The sequence below is a fragment of the Rhinolophus sinicus genome, linkage group LG10 (assembly GCF_036562045.2).
Source record: "Rhinolophus sinicus isolate RSC01 linkage group LG10, ASM3656204v1, whole genome shotgun sequence".
In the NCBI taxonomy this organism is placed as follows: Eukaryota; Metazoa; Chordata; class Mammalia; order Chiroptera; family Rhinolophidae; genus Rhinolophus; species Rhinolophus sinicus.
In genome coordinates this window covers 10,025,442-10,042,292 of record NC_133759.1, presented here as the reverse complement: position 1 = coordinate 10,042,292, position 16,851 = coordinate 10,025,442, and the positions used below count along the sequence as shown (strand labels likewise).

At 44.2% G+C, this 16,851-nt stretch overlaps 2 long non-coding RNA genes across 3 annotated transcripts in view; one reads left to right on the top strand and one right to left on the bottom strand.

Moving 5' to 3' along the window:
- Nucleotides 1-11,730, top strand: part of LOC141567169 (uncharacterized) — a 100,889-nt gene extending 89,159 nt beyond the window's left edge. The window contains exon 3 of the long non-coding RNA XR_012489600.1: nt 11,476-11,730. This is a non-coding gene — a long non-coding RNA (uncharacterized LOC141567169). The remainder of the gene's footprint in view (nt 1-11,475) is intronic.
- Nucleotides 7,561-14,657, bottom strand: LOC141567168 (uncharacterized). Of its 2 annotated transcripts, XR_012489599.1 has the most exons (5): nt 14,496-14,657; nt 11,972-12,050; nt 11,778-11,843; nt 10,495-10,593; nt 7,561-8,824 (listed from the first exon to the last, which is right to left on the bottom strand). It is a non-coding gene; the product is annotated as an uncharacterized LOC141567168 (long non-coding RNA). The 2 variants fall into 2 exon arrangements; XR_012489598.1 differs by lacking the exon at nt 11,778-11,843.
- Between the last annotated feature and the right edge of the window lie 2,194 nt (nt 14,658-16,851).

Here is a 16,851-nt window from a genome sequence, read left to right as displayed (position 1 = left end):
ATTATTTTGTTTCTATATTCAAATTTTTTTTTTTCAAATTTATTGGACTTTGCATATAGTCTCTAATTTTGAAATAAAATCCGTATCTGTAGTTATACCCTCTTTATTATTCTTTGTTTTTATTTATTTTTTATCAGACTCTTCTCTTTTATTTGTATCTAAACATCTTTTGGTTTTAATAATCAAACCGACTTCTTTTTCCATTTCATCAGTTCCTGCTGTTACCTTTATTGATTCTCTTTCTTCTACTTTATTTAGCTCTTTTTAAAAAAATTGTCTTGAGATCCTTGTTTAGTGCATTTCTGATCTTTTTTTGTTTTCTAAATGCATCTTAAACTTGGAGCCCCTCTTTGATGCACCCTGTAGATTGCGAACTGCGTGCTCTCATTATCACTCATTGCTATGTGGTCTCTAATTTCAGCTTTGATTTTCTTTTATAAATTACTCCTGTGTTAGAGTCCAAAAGGCCTGTAGTATTGACCTTTTGAGGGTTTTATTGAGATTTTATTTGTGGCCAAATATTTGGTCAGATTTTTTTAAGTGTTACATGGAAATTTCAACATGTTTCCTTTTAGTTGGGAACTGAATTTAAATGTGAAATTTATGTAGCCTGATGATTGTGTATTCAAATCATCTATAGTCTTACATTTTTTTGTTTGTTTACTTGATCTGTCGATTTCTGAGAATGAAGTGCTAAAATTTCCCAATATGATCATGGATTTAATAGTTTCTGCTTGCATTTCTAACACTTGTTACATAGTTGCATGCTGCATTGTTCAGTAAAAAAGATTTGACTATTATTATCTTCTAAATTGTATCTTTAATCTATATAAAATATTGCCTTACTTTTGGCTTTGGATTCCACTTCTGTCCATTATTAATACTACATTTTTTGCTTTCTTTTTTGTAACAGTAGGTTTTATCTCCAGTCATTCTGTTTTGTGTCACTTAAAGTCTTTTGTAAATATATAGCTCAGTTCTATGTAGTTCCCATATGAACATTAGTCTTTTAATAGGAGAATTAAACTAGCTATATTTGTTATATTGATATGTTTGGAATGATCCCTGTCATTTATTTTCATTTTCTACTTAACATGTTCCTCATTTCTCTCCCTGTTCTTTATAGCAAGACTCAATGTGTTTCCTTTTTTTCCTTTGATCCTCTAAAAGCTCTACATCCTATTCTTTAGTTGTTAAAATAGAACATTTAATTCTCAGCATTGATATGAATATATCATTTTTTAAAATTTATTTTTTAAATTTATTGGGGCGACAATTTTTAGTAAAATTACATAGATTTCAGGTGTACAATTCTGTATTACATCATCTATAAATCCCATTGTGTGTTCACCACCCAGAGTCAGTTCTACTTCCGTCACCATATATTTGATCCCCCTTACCCTCATCTCCCACCCCCACCCCCCTTACCCTCTGGTAACCACTAAACTATTTCACTGATATGTGGTATATAAACCAAAAACAACAAAAGAACAAGACAAACAAATGAGAAACAGAAACTCATAGACACAGGAATCTATCATTTTAATCAGAATTTGTAACCTACCCTTGAACAAATTTCCAAGATTCATACTTATCCTCGAACTCGTTTTCACAGTAGCCTGTTCTTGTTTTATCAATGCAGTATCCCTCTGAAGATGCCCTTTTTCCCTGAAAATAAGACCTAGCCAGATAATCAGCTCTAATGCATCTTTTAGAGCAAAAATTAATATAAGACCCGGTATTATGTTATATCATATCATATTATATCATAAAGACCCGGTCTTATATTATAGTAAAATAAGACCGGGTCTTATACTAATTTTTGCTGCAAAAAATGCATTAGAGCTGATTGTCGGGCTAGGTCTTATTTGCAGGGAAACACAGTAGCAATTGTGTGTGCATGTCTGACAAGGTGTAACTTCTCCACATTGGAGTCCAGTTCTCTGCATTGGAGTCCAGTTCAGGTTATTTTTTTTATCTTTATGGTACAAGTAATTTCCTCAAATATCTCATAATTCTTGCTTGTCCACTCATATTAAAATACAAAATGTGTGGATTGGTGTTGGTAGCTGTCACGTATTTCTCCAGCAATCATGTGCCTTGGTTTCCGCTACAGCTCTCTTCTGAATGGGAGGGATGGCTAAGAACTACATGTCAGTTCTGGGGGCCCCCAGAGGGAAGCTGTGCCCTGAGGTTGAGTAGTTTCCCACAGCTCCCTCCTGGAAGAGCCGCATTTCTCTCTTCTTCTCCTTACCCCCTGCATTGTCTCATGAGGTACCTTGAGCTCTTCCCTGACTAATGTTGTTCTTTAACAGCCACTCTCATAGCATTACATCTGTCTTCCACCTACTTGGGGAAGGGGCAGGAAGGCATGGTTCAGGTGTATAGGGAAGACTTGTAACTAATCTCCCTCACAAGTGTCCCCATGTTTTGCCCTCTCTCCAAATTCAGAGTTTTTCCCACACACCTTTGGGAAGACTCTCTGACCTTGGCTAAGACTCCTAATGGGCTAGTTAGGGGAGCAGTTTACGCTCTTCTAGTTTTTCTGTCAAGCTGACCTACCTGCTTCGTCCTCCAGAAATTCATCAGTCTAGCTGGGGCACTAATGGTGCTTTTTCAATGCTATTAAGGATTTATTTGTCTTTCTTGGTTATGGGAAGAAAACACATGTGCTTGGTCTGCCATCTTGAACCAAAAGTCTGAAAGAGGGTTTAGGATGCCCCAAACAGGTAGTTTTCTGAGTGAGGAAAATAAATCACTAAAATATTGTTTCTATAAATAAATCCAAAAGAGACATCCCTTTTCCTGCCCAGGAAAGTCCAGTAGAATGTAAGAGTACGAGGGGTGTGTGTCTACAGCTGGAAGGAAGTGGTGTGCAGTACCGCCCCAGGAAGGCTGGGTGCCGGGGCTGTGTTTGTTCCGTGTTGGCAGCATTGCTCACGGACACTGGCTACTTCTATTAAAATGTAACTATTAGCAAATGAAATTAAATACTTCCGTTGCTTAGTAACTAATCCCAGCTGAGAAAGAAGCAAAAATAGAATACCTAAACTTAGAACTTTGAGGCCATGTGCCAAGCAAAATATTCTTATGTGTATCCTTTGGATCATCTGCCATTTGAATGGATGAAAGAGTATGACAGTGGCAAATAGGCAACATTTGTGATGACTTTGCTTGCTACAAGTGAATACACCTTGATGACTAAACATTATAAGAGAGAGGCAGGCTTCCCAAGCCACCCCAGGCCCCAAAATTACCAATTAGGGGCAGGAGCAGGAAGAACCTCTGATTAACTACTTGGAATTTACTTTTCTGATTTAATTTAAAAAGCCAAAGGGCATTATGTGATTTGTCACATTATACTGTTGGAAGAAAAGTATAAACCATCTGTTTTACCCTTTTCCATATAAAATAAAAATATCATTTTTCCTTCCAAAGCAGCTTTTCAGCAAGACACAGAAAATTAAGAATCAGTTTAAAATTATGTAATATATGAAGTAATTACTGGGCTCGTATAATATTGGAGTTTAAAGAAATACCATGATAAATTAACATTAAATGTAAGGTCAGTTACTTCAAATATTACTTTTTTCTGCCTTCTTAAAAAAAGACACTGATGGGAACCACTTTGAGCACCTCTTGTAATTGCAAAAGTCAAACGTGACTTGTATTCATCTTTTGTTATCGGTATATATTGAGTATTACAATTTTAGTACAGTTTTTTCCTTTCTTGAAATGTGTATACATTTTTTGATACCCTCTGTATACACATACAGTCTTTCCTAAACCATTTGAGAGTATCTTTAGATATTTCAGCTTGTATTTCCTGAAAACGGAACCAACTGCAGTTATCCAATTCAGGAGCTTTAATATTGATATAAAATTACTGTGTGGACTGTGTTGATATAGTATCACAATCCATATCCAAATGTTGCCATTTGTCTCAATAATACCCTTTAAAGTAATTTCTTTTTCCCTTGCTCAAGGATCTGGTCCAGTAGTGCTCATTGTATCTGGTCCTTATGTCTTTTTTATCTTCTGTAATCTGAAATAGTTCCTCAGCCTGTCTTGTCTTTCATAACATTGACATTTTTTAAGAGAACAGAGAATGTCCCTCATTTGGGGTTTTCTGATGTTTCCTCGTGATTAGATGGAAACACATTTTTGGATCACTAATTGCAATATTCTTTTAGGTAATCTAAGTCCTTAAGAGGATTGTCCAGTAGAAGACAGTTAGCAAACCTCAGAGTCCTGTCACTCCAGGTCTGGGTCAGGCCTGGCCCAGGTACCAGGTGCTAAAGGCTCTGGCCTCAGCTTTCTGGTGTGTCAACACTCAGCGCTCAGTAGGCATTTTCTAACAAAGTATCCAGGGACTCATTCCAAAATAGAAAAGTAACCGTTTCAACCTGAAATCCATTCCCCCTCCTCTCTTTTATAAGTGTTTTAGAGATATAAAAGTTCACAAAAGAAAAGGCCACATACATTGGCAAAAATATTTAAGCTATCTAAATAATAGTAAAGAAACGTTTTTCTGGAAAATGTGTATACCATATGTGTGTGTCAGGGTTTATGTTTACACATGGTTGGATCTGGAAGAAATATTCAAAGAACTGAAGAAGTTCATGGCTAAGTCTTCCAGGGCCTCAGGGCTTCCGCTGCCTGGACCAGTTTCCCCCACACCCACAGGCACACACACGAGACACTCTTCTCGGCCTCTCTATATGAGCTCTTTGCTTAGGCCCAACTTCGTTGCTTTCTACGGCACTTCCTTCTCCTCCCCTTGCTGTGTTTCTGCAGTGGTTTACAGTCTTAAAAATGCAGACCGGGGACATCATAGTAATTGTCTCTGGGCTGCGATGCCAGGGTCTTGGGCTTTTAACCCCGATACTTAGTGCATCCTTCTGATCTAGAGCTCTTATCTTAGCCATAATTCTGCGCTTAGGTTCTCACCTGTTCTCCTTCAGCTTCCATGAGAATCCCCTAAATTGCTCCCTCACTGTCCTGCTCTGTGCAAAGCCCAGGGGTATTACAAAGATCGAGGGGAAAGTGGGCAGCTCTATGGAACAAAGATGTTGCTTCTCATTCACTCATTCAGTAAGCATGTATTGAGCACCTACTATATGCTAGGCATTCCTCTTGGAGCTAGAGATACAGAGGTGAACATGTCAGACCAGATTCCCCCCCTCATGAAGCGTATGTCCAGTGGAGAGTCTTGTGATATACTAGTAAGTAAAGCCAGGAAGACCATAGCTCCAGGTGACAATAAGCTCTGTGAGGAGAATCAAACACGTTAACGTGAAAGATGGTGGGAAATGGTTAGGGCACTCACCCTGGCTCCCCTACTCTGTCGTCTCAGCTGGATGTCCTCTCTGAGTGTGGGTTTTGCCCTGGTGCTTCTCTGCCCAGGCTGCTTGCTGTTCCGTCTTTTCCCTTGGGCTGGATCCAGGATGAGTAGGTGCAAAGATGACACAGGGTGCCAGGAGCTCCTTACTGATGGTCTATAGGAGATGCTAAGTCATTGGAGGTTCCTTGGAGACAAAACAGGGTCGTGTACATCATACAGGCAGAACCTGGGGTCAAGGAACTGAAGAAGGATTCATTTCCATTTCATAATTTGACAAATTACTTCCCAAAGAAAAAGACATTTAGTTTGTTCAGGGGAAGCTCATTAGGCATTAGCACTTGTTTAACCTACTTTTTATATGGAAAACAATCAGAACTATATACAACACATTTAGAATAGACACCATCTTGCTTATGCTTTCTAGACATGATGGGACGATACCATGTCGTTAAGTCAAATGATTTTCTCTACTTCTTGGCAAGTCATTAACATTCCATTCACGTTTGCCCCTAAAATTGGGCCACATGCCAGTCTCTCCTATAGTATTTATCTTTCCATTCAGAAGGTACCAGACTGAAATTATGACTTAAAACAGGGTAGGTGCTGTTTTTTCACAACTTTTCCAAAAGTCCTGTCTCGGAGCTCCTGAGGTGTGAATTTTCAGACTTCATGCAGGTAGCCTGGATGGGGCATGACGGGAAGGAGGGGCTGTGCGTGCTCAGGGCTGGGCTGGGAACGCGCCTCCAGGCCGTCATAACGGATTCTTCTCCTCTGGTGGCGGCCTGAGAGTTTTATTATGAGTTTGGTTGTGAGCAGGGTTGTATCGTGTATTACAGAAAGGCGTACATGCCCACTCTGATAAACATATATGCTTTCACCACAACTTGGCTAAGGCATGCACTTGAGGGGTGAGGAAGCAGGTGGGTGTGATGCCAAAGGTGGGACAGAACCACTGCATCCAGCCAGGCTGTCACTGAGGTGGGGGCTTCTCCATCACTCTGAAGTGGGTTCCCCTACTCCCTCCCCCTCACAAACCTCAGGATTCCTGTAGCCTTCACCAGAGTGGGCACCGTGGCCAGATGTCCCCAGGCTGATGGCTTGAAGGGGGGAGTATTGGCCAGACAACTGCGATGCATGCACCTTACCTGGAGGGGAACAAAAAGCACCTCTCTTCTTTCCTTTCCTCTGCTCTAAACTCATTCCAGAAACCTGGTGACAGCAAAGACCCACAGGAAGGGCTGAAATGAACAGCCCTTTTGTATTTCCAGCCGAGGTGAGGGATGCAGAGGCCTCTCGGGAGAGACTGTGGCCCACGCAACCCTCACCAAGTTCAACAAAGCAAGGCCCCACGGTCAAACTTCCTGGCTTCAAGGGGCTCGTGAGGCTTCAAAGCTTAGAAATAGAACGTTCACCAAGAAGCAGAACTCTTGAGTGGCCCAGTGCAGAGATTTTTATCACAGTGAAACATGATGCAAGACGTGACAGGATTTCTCTACCATGCCCACACTCAGCACCAGTTTGCAACATCAGAGGGTTCCCAAGCAAAGGAAGCATAAAACTGGCCAAACCCAAGTGTCCCTGTGGTTCCCTGCTGACCTGTAACAGCTGCTCCCACACTCCCACCCTGATCCCAGAGGTCCTGCACTATTTCGCCTCCTGCATCCCCGGTTCCTAAACTTGGCCTGTCACAGCTTAGAAAGTGTGGCCCATTCACATGCGCCTTACCCCTTACAGTCCCCTGATCCAGCGACAGACCGAAAAAAGAAGGTCAAATTATCTTCCATCTGTGAGAACCTTTCATTACTTTCATTTTTTGATACAATGCAAAAGTAACCTGAAAGATGAAAATGTAAACTTGAGGATTTAAAAAAAAAAAAATGTAGTGCCAAGCGCTACGTACTCGATTACACTCCATCACGGTCAAAATTCAGCAGGGAGAATCACTGTCCCTTGGTAATTATGCGCATCCATTAGCGTGGCATCCATTCTTTGTCAGAAGCATTTGGTGACAGTCTCTCTCCAGAGAAGCACACAGCTCATGTGGCCTGCAGTTAGATGGCCACCACCTACCACCCCGCCGATAACACCATATTAAAGGCACAGCTTCTTAGTTGTTTTGTTATTGTTGTTTTTTTTTTTTTTTAATCTCAGAGGCTGGTGCAGAGACCCAGAATGTTTATTATAATTTTATAGGCACTGCTTAACAAAAGCTTCACTCAGGGAGGAAAATTAAATGTTATGGTTTCATGGATGATGGGGGGTGGGGAGCGGGGCCTGGTAAGCTGCAGAAGGTTGGGAAGGAGAGGGGAAGTGTCATTTCCTTTCCTTGAGGAAAGAAAAATATGGGGCAAACCATAAACAAAGCTTCATTCCCAAACCAGCAATTGTTACCCTTAATATGTTTTGTCAGACAAGTCTTCAGTACAGATTAAAATGAAATGCCAAGTCATTTCCACCTCTCGGCCGCTCACGTCTATGAACAATGGAGATTGTTTTGATGAATGTCAGTTAATGGCACTTGCACGCTTGTAGATCTAGTCGTAGCATCAAAGACTAAGGAATGGGGGGAGAGGGGTTATCTGTGTGCAGAGAGGAGAGATGAGGAAAGATTGTTCCATAACCCCTTTTCGACTGATTTGGTTCATAACCCAAATCGAAAGCAAACCAATCAAGAACAAAATCAGGATGGCAAGATAAGATGACCGTTGCTTGTTAATTAGGCTGAAAGCATAAAACATGATTTCCACGAGCTGAGTCCACTGGGAGGAGGGTTTCTTTGTATTTAGGATGCTTTGTCAGGCAGGTTCTATTTCCATGGCAGGAAAGGGGGCAGCTGTGTTGCTGGGGTCCGAGCCTCTGGTTCAGCTGGGATGTTTGCAGCGAGTCTCAGCCGTGGCAGTCTGTCCCCTTCCCATCCGGTTCCATCCTGACAGAAAGCAGAGACTGCACACCCCACAGACTGAGCCACGGGATCTCATCCCCTGGCCCCATCATGGCTTTTGCAACTTCCCATCCGAAACTCCCAAGGTGGGGTCATTTTGACGAGTAGGACAAAAACGGAAGTGCAGCAGGATTCTGTCACCCCAGGATTTAAATGCTCACCTCGTCAGGACCGGCACGTGCAGAGTCCTTATGCGTTTGTCCTAGTCTTATGCTGGGTTGGGAGGATTTGGTTTCGGCTTATTCTCCGTTGTTTAGAATAGGAGTTTTGCGGGACGCGGCCAACCCATTGTACAATTAACACTTCTGTCCAGCAATGATGGTGAGGAAAGTCTCCGTGTTTAAAGTCCGGGAGGTGACACTGGTCTTCGCTTCAAAGAAGCGAGGAGCAGCCTGTTACTTTGGGGCTTACGTGTGTGTTCGTTTTTCAAATCGCTAGTTACCAAATTCTGCGGTGTCTAACTCAGTTTGCTTAGCAACTCAATCCGAAAGAAATCCTTGCAGGAATGCTGGGGACGTGGAAATTTTCTCTTCCTGCAACTAGAATGAGAGATTCAAAGGCAAAGAGAATAAAACTGAGGTGTGTCAAGCTCAACGATCCTCATTATTAATTAGTAGCATTTGTGCCCATGTTCATTTGGTTTGATCCCCACAACGACCCTCTAGGGAGTTACAGTCCCCATTTCACCATGAGGAGACTGAGGTCACATGGCTTCCCCGAGAACCCCACAGCCAGGAATCAAGCTTGTGCGTCTCTCTGACCCAAAGTCCCAGCTCCCTCACCAAAGCCGTATCTTTCAGAAATGTTACAACTCTAACTCAGGAATTGGCCTTACTTGCTGAAAAATGGTAATTTCTCATTATATTTGTACACTGGTGTTAAATTATTGAAAAATTTTAAACTTTGCATACTTTGGGACAATAATTAGTCTCAAAGCATCAAACATGGTTTCTGAGAGCTGAGTCTATTGACACAGGATTGCTTTGTGTTTAGGAATCATAGACTTTCTTGTATACATTTCAGAAGCAACTTAAGTGTTCAAATTCTTAGATAATCTGAAGGTTCCATTTTGCTGCCAATTCCAGGCTTTTCAAAACTCAAGTTAAGGAGGTGATTCTAAAACGGGAATAAAATGGAACCGTTTGAGTTGGTCTCCCTTCTGCAACCAGGGGATTTGAAAAGCGACAGAGTAGGCAGCCTGCCAACCTGCAAGAAAAGGAAGGGTGATGCTTCCTGATAATGCCGGGAGGCTCAAGGACTGTGGCCAGAGCCCAAGTCACATCCCTCGTGACTGACCCAGAAGCCCACGTCTCTCCTCATTTCACTGCCCCCTCCATGACCCAGACGCAGGCTTTGTTACCTCGTCGTCTGGGGAACGCCACACCAACCTCCCTGACTTGTTGTCACTCCTCTGGGAGCACGTAGGGATGTGGGGGGCAGCACATGGGAGAGACCGAGTCTCCATCTCCTCACCCATAAAGTGGGGGCAGTGATACCCACCTCCGTGGGTCACTGTGAGGCTTGAAGGTGTGTGGGGCACCTGGACCACGTGGCACAGTCAGGCTTGGTGAAAGGTGGTTGGTTACTGCAACAGAGGCATTCTGGAAGCTGCCAACTCCTCCAGGATGTCTACCCCTCCTCAGCAGACCTGAACTCACAGTCTGTCTCTGATAACAATTTAACATATTCTGGCATTTGGAGGGAGGAAAAGGTGGGAGTTCACAGTGCTGGCCCCTGCCTCCAAAGGTGATCAGAGAGGCAGTTCCAAAAAGCGGCACTGTCAGACTCCAGGGCATTTCCTCAGGCTCACTCCACTGGGACCCTTTCATGATCAAAGGGTTCTTCAATTTGAAAATCACAGTAAAATCTCTGGCAAAACACCAAAATAGAGCGGATCATCTCTGTCAGCAAATTTTGCTTCCCAAAGACTTGTTCCCATGGGTAGAAACACTGGTAGAAACTAGGGATGCAAAGATTTGGAGCCCAGGAGCTCTGCCTCAGACTAGACCCCTCCCCGTGGCATAGACAGGGTGGCACCCAGTCCCCAAGGCACAGGAGTTGGGAGAGGCCAGGAGGGGCATTCCTCCAAAAGGACTGTAATGTTTTGCTAATTTGTAATGGTGAGAACCTAAGAAATACACATAGAAATGGATTCTAAGAAAATTAGACTAAGGAAGGTGAAATAGAGAATCTGAATTTAACATGGTACCTCCAGCAGCTGCAAGTGGCTCTAAGAGATGCGTTCTGGTTGGCTGAAAGTTGGATTCCATGGTGCTACTCGTACATTCAGTGAGCTTCTAGAATTAACCTGGTATAACATAGATGGAAGGAATCAAAGGCTCGGGAAGGCTGGGATGTTGGAGTGGATTTATCACATGTGCCCTGTGCACCCACTTCCTCACTGTCCCCAGAGCAGCCTCCAAGGACATTCTCCACTAAGAACCTGAGAAATACATTAGTGAGGGCACACCAGCTGCCATGAAGAGCTCTGTGGTGGCTGGGCATGCTGGGCAATGCTGCCATTGAGATGGGCTCTCTCATTTCAGCGGGGATGATGGAGGTCAGTGCATGGCAGAGCCCAGACAAGTAAGCACTTAGCCTTCGGGGACAAGGTGGGCACAGTTACCTAATGGGCACCAAAATGTTTTCTCAATATTGCTGTCCAGCTCTCCTACCCACATGAGTTATATAATGTTTCCTTTCTCCATTGTTTTTCTTTGCTTTTACTGTGCATACCTAAACACTGTGTAGTCAGTCTTGGCTATGAATAAGCAATCCTCTACTTTGATCCTATTTTTCTTCCTAGTATTTGATGATATTGCCAAAAACCACTTCCAAGAACATAATGGGTTCTACCCACATGTCACCCTTTGGTATAAAGAGCACTGAGCCCGGAGGAATCATTTAGAAGGAATGTTCAAGTGTGCACCTCTCCTCCAGGGCTCCCCAAGACAGAGCCAGCCCCAGGGACTCCCCACTGTAGTATTTGGGCTTATTTCTGTAGTATTCGGGGCACCTATTGGTGAGCCACCAGCGATGACCGTGAATATCTATTAAACCCAAGGATTGTCTGCTTTATTCCTTCTAATGACCAAGGAGGATAAGTGTTGTTGTCCCCATTTTACAGATGAGGTAACTGTCTGCTAATCAATGGCAGCCTGTCTCACTGACCTTTGTCCTTCTACCCCAGGTGCCCAGAGTGTCTCTGTGGGAGTCCCCTCAGAACTTCTTCACACAGAAAACTTCCTGCCAACTCACTCTGCTCGGTGAGTACTAAGTGGGCAGACACTTGGAATCAGCCCCAAAAGGTGAGCAGTGTTTTATAGTTCAGTGTGCTTTGCAAGGGGATATTTTGCATGTGACAAAGCCTTACATGGCCACATTATCTTGTTCAATGATAATAACAGTTCCCTGTTCTACGCAACCTAGCTGAGCTTGGGGTAAAAGTGTGTGTGGCCCAGGGTCACACAGGGGTGTGACAGTATCTCTCACCTGACTCCAGCTCTACCCCTGAAGCAAGGTCATGCTCTCATGTACTTCCATATGCTGCCCATGGTCCTGTTAACAAGGGATTCAAACTCAAAAAGTCAAGAGAAGTGGTGTTTGGAAATGTCTGCCGGCCTCCTGGGGGTTACTGTGACGAACCCCCACCCCCCTCACGTCCTGCCGGTGTGCAGTCTACTCACCCCAACTTCCTGCCAACTCAGTCTTGATAACTGTGTGGACGAGCTGCCTTGTTCTTCATCACCTTTTCACTTTGCTGGTCTAAACCCATTATTGAAGAAAAATAAAAATAAAAAGCATTAACTATAAAACAAAATTTGAAACATCTTGAAAGACATTTACAAAATATGTATGGCTCCTACCCACCTGTGACTTTCATAAAGGTTAAGAGGCTGCCCCTCAGAAAAGTTTGCTTTCAGCCCCACTGCCTCAGTGTTCCTCATCTGCAAAATGGGGATAAAACCATGGCCCATTCCCAATTTCCTCGTGTCCTAGTGTAGTGCATGTCAAGGACAGGGGGACAGAGGTCAGCTGAGAAGTTAAGCTTTGCAGAGGGTCTTCTCATTTCACCCCTTTCTCTTCAGCTTCCCTTGAACGTCCAGGTCTGAAGCTGTTGCCGCTGGGAGTGAGGTGACAAAGGAGTCCCATCAGCTAGGTTACAGGCTTGGTACTTTGTCTACAGAGTATTGCATCATCATCCCTCTTGTTTTGTTTTTTGTTGTTTTTTTTCTTTCTAAGGATGTGGAATGGGGGTGAGGGGAGGAGGAATGGTCAGGGTGCCTTCACCCTAAAACAGGCAACTCTTCATCCTCTTGCCACTTACGCTTAAGACCCATAAAAGCATGGCCCTAGAAGCATTGCATCAAACAATTGCTAAGAGGCACTTAAAGGTTCTTTGATAATGGTACGTAGCTGTGCCCTCTCGCTCTCTTAAAAGATACGCAAGTGCAGGCGAGAATCCAGCAGTGAGCCCAGGCTGGCAGAATTCCCCACCTCTCTTGCCCACCCACAGATTTTCAGCCCAGAGTTAAGATAGAAGATCAGTAATACAGTGGTCCTGCTTTGGGCCAGAATGGCTTCCCGTGAAATTCAGCTGAGTTCCAAGGTGGCCTATGCTGAGTCTGAAGTTAGACTGACTGTGACAGTGACCCTGTCCGGGAAATTTCTTGCAAAATGAAGAAGGAGACTGGATATCCTGTTTTGTGTCGAGAACAAGGACGGAGAGGCTTAGCAGTACCCACAAATCAGTAGGTTTTCTATGTGCCACGTGACGCGGTTCTGAGTTGGCTGTGGTCATGGGCAAAGTGCATAATGTGTGATTTCAAGGCCCAAGGGTGTTGTTATTCCCAGTTTAGCAATAAGGAAACAGGAACAGAGTGAGCTGGAGCATGTAGATGGCATTGCAAGGTCAGATGGGGTGGAGCTTCGTCTTTATATGCAGACCGATCTCCACCCTCCCCCGGCATCCACTTGGGGAAAGTTCTTCCTTGATCTTTTCTGTGTTATGGAGCCCGTCTCACCATACTGTCTTTAAATGCTTAAATACCTAGGGTTTCAAACGTGCTTTACTTTAAGTGAAGTCTCGGGGATATTTGTCTAAGTATTCCGCATTCACTTTCATCAATAATTACACAGAGAATTTTTTTTAAAATAGTGTTTCCAAGGTAGCCACATAGAGCCCTGAATTCTGCCCTCTGCCTTGGTCCATCTAACTTCCTGTCCTCCAGTCATGCCTCTGAATACCCTCTGCCCCAAGCATGTGAGCCCCTCCATTTGCAGGAAAGCTGCCCCTTGTCCCCAGAACTCAGAAGCACTTTCAAGGTGTGGTACATAGAGCCAGGGTGCCGGAGGAATCCACTAGCTCCAGCTGACTTGGGTCTCCTTTAGGGGATAACAGGAGTGGATTCTTGAGCTGCACCAATGGTGACATTCTGTAAGAGTCATGTCAGTGATGTGCCTACGTCTAGAGTCTGGGGACAGGATCTTCCACATGATGACGGCTCCCAGCCCCCAGAAGCTGGTTCGTAATCACGGAAAGATTCGGACTTAAGAGTCATCCCCCACTTCGCTGGGGATCTCTCTGGATAAAGGCGGGGCCACCTAATAGACTGTGAACGTGAGACTGCACAGGTGTGAGGGTAGGTACGCCAGCATCTCCCCCAGTTCAGGGCTGTGCACCTAAGACAGGTGGTGATTCCTTGTTCTCAGAAGCCTGTCCCTCATTATCTTTTCCTGAGGATTTTGTGGTGTCGTAGAGTTACCTCATTCTGTTCTGAAGCTGAACCTCCCCTTGTTAATGTGTTAAACCATTTCTTTAAAAGGTTGTCTTCCTCCAAGACTATATTACTTGCTGTATTTTTAATAAGATGATTTTTTGGGAGAAATCTGGAGAGAGGAGAGTGCAAACCGGTTGGGACAGAGGCCTGAGAGCCTTGCAGGGGAAATTCCCCCGGGCTCTGTGGCCAGAAACTGTGGGAGGGAGCAGGCCTTTCAAAACAGAAAAAGGAGGTCTCTGCTGAGAACCAGAAATGCCAGGCCTCTGCTGTTTTCAAACAACAACCTCTTTTCTTCCCTGAGAAAAACTGCTTGGTCAAGCTTCCCCAACGGACGTTTTTGTCTGACAAGAAAGCATTTTGTCCTCTGGCAACAGAAATGTGGAGAACCAAAGCAAGAGGGGCCTGCCCGTAGGAAGGGAGCGCAGCTCACCTGTCGCTGGGGGTGGAGCCCAGGCCCCTTCCACAGCCACCTTCGTCTGGGGGTGTCTCTCCCGGGTCCAGGGCAGCTGCTGGGACAGGAGAGGTCAATCACCCATGGACCCCTCAGCTCTGGTCAGTGGGTGATAGGACTTTGCATTTGAGCAACATGAGACAAGACTGTCTTGTTTGTTTATTAATAGGCATTTGTCACACAGCGGGTTAGGCAGTAACCCTCTAGTCAATGTGTCTTAATCCTCCGTTGTCAATATGTCTACTGGGGCTTGCAGGGGAGGGAGGGCCTTTTTCAAAAGAAATCCCTTTTCAGGAGAAATTCAGATGTGTCTGCATACAATGGGCATGTCCCTAAAATGAAGTGTCTCCTGTGATATTCAAGGTATCGAGCAAACTTGCTTTTTAACAGGGTCCTACATCTCTTGAATAAGTCACTACTTGGGTGGTTTTTGTGTAAATAGAGACTTACAGGGTATTGGGTTTCTTTAAAGCAAGGTTTTCCTGCTTTTCGTTTGGTTGCTAAAATAGTAATAGAATTATTCTGGAAAGGCAAGGAGCTGACAGCCCTTTTAGAAGCTCTTAGCACCTCAGGTCTTAGCCACCTCTGCTGAACACAGGTGGGATTTTCACTTCCCTGTAATCACCTCTCCCACACACACACCCTCAACAAGCCTAGTAACCGAGATGGCCACAGTAAAAGAAATAAGAAAATTTAACAACCTTCGAGCATTTTCAAATTCAATGAAGAGTTAGAAAAGCAGAGTCCTGAGAGCGAAGTCAAAAGCAGCTCTTTCAATTGTATGAAATTGTCAGATCCTTTTGAGTAGAGAAACCCCAGCACTTTCTGTCCCTCTCACAGGACCCAGTGCTGAACACATCTAAACACCAAAGAGACCAGATTTAGCCAACTTTGATTTGGCTGAAAAAGAACAGGAAAAAAAAGAAACACCACAACTAAGGCACCAAATTCGCACCATAGAAAAGAAGAAGTCATAAACTCCCTCCATGATGCTGCAGTGGCATTCATGGCAAAAGCAAATTTTCTGACAGTGAATCAACCACTGAAAAAAGCTTCCTGCAGCACATTGGGCAGGGAGCAGGCTTCTCAAACCTCGTGCTTGTTATTCTCCTCCCACCCCTCCCCTCAGAAGGCTGCATTCCGATCCAGCAGCCCATCTCAAGGAGGAGCTTCTTTGCCGCTGAGATTCATCACGAGCAGGGGCAGGGGCTGGATGCGGGATTGCTCCTGCGGGCGGAAATGGAATGGGAGGCTAATGCTGCTTTTTATCCAGAAAGCAAAGTTCAGAGATGTTTGCATTCTGCTAAGTAAGCACTGTTCTCTCAAGACCCAACCTAGATGGACTGCCCTCTCAGCAGGAATTCCCGCCAAGACAACACACAGGTGTGCCTTGGAGGACTCAGCTAAGCCACGGAGGCCAGAGAGTTCGAACTGCTAATTTCGCAAATAGCTTGATTCCATCATGTTTTAATTAGTATGAGGTTTGCAAACCCATTTTATTCAAGAGACTGGCAAATGAAAAGTGGACTAAGATCTGTAGAATAGACTCGGGATATATAGGGTTTTTCTAATCATTGGAGCGTGCTGGATGCTGGAATTTCCTAAGTTTTGCAGAAAAGGAGTGTTGTGGGGTTTGTTTGTTTGTTTTTTACCACATTGCTCCCCCTTCCACCCCCCCCAAAAAAAACCCTGAGTACAGGATGCATCAAAAAATAAAAAGGGAAATATTGCATTTGGCATAACTGTAACTTGGAACAAATAAATGCTGAAGGGAGTTGGTAATTCAGAAGATTCACCCTTGACTTGGATGCCCAGCAGAAGAAATGGCGTCATAACCAAGATGTATTGTGTGGCCAGCAGCCCTGGGCTCAAACCACAGCTCTGCAGCCACTGCAACTTTGGGTAAGCTAACTGTCAAATGAAATTGATAAAACAGTATTGTCTCACCTCAACTAGAATTCAACAAGATCACAACTGTGAAGTGTCAAGCCTGATGACAAGGACATAGCAAGTTCTCAGCAAATGACAGGACTTTATGACAAGATCTGGACTTCTGGTCAAGATGGTGGAGAAGGTAAACACTATGCTCACCTCCTCCCATGACCACGTCAAAAGTACAACTAAATTACAGAGCAATAACCTTGAGAACCACCTGAAAACTAGCTAACTAGAAGTCCTTTGACTAAGGATATAAAGAAGAAAAGAAGAAGCCACATCGAGACCGGTAGAAGGGGCAGAGGTGATGACCAAGCAGGTCCCACACCCGCAGTGTGGCAGGTAAGAAACAGGAGGGCTATCTCAGCTGCAGAGGTCCCCCACTGAGAAGCTAAAGGTC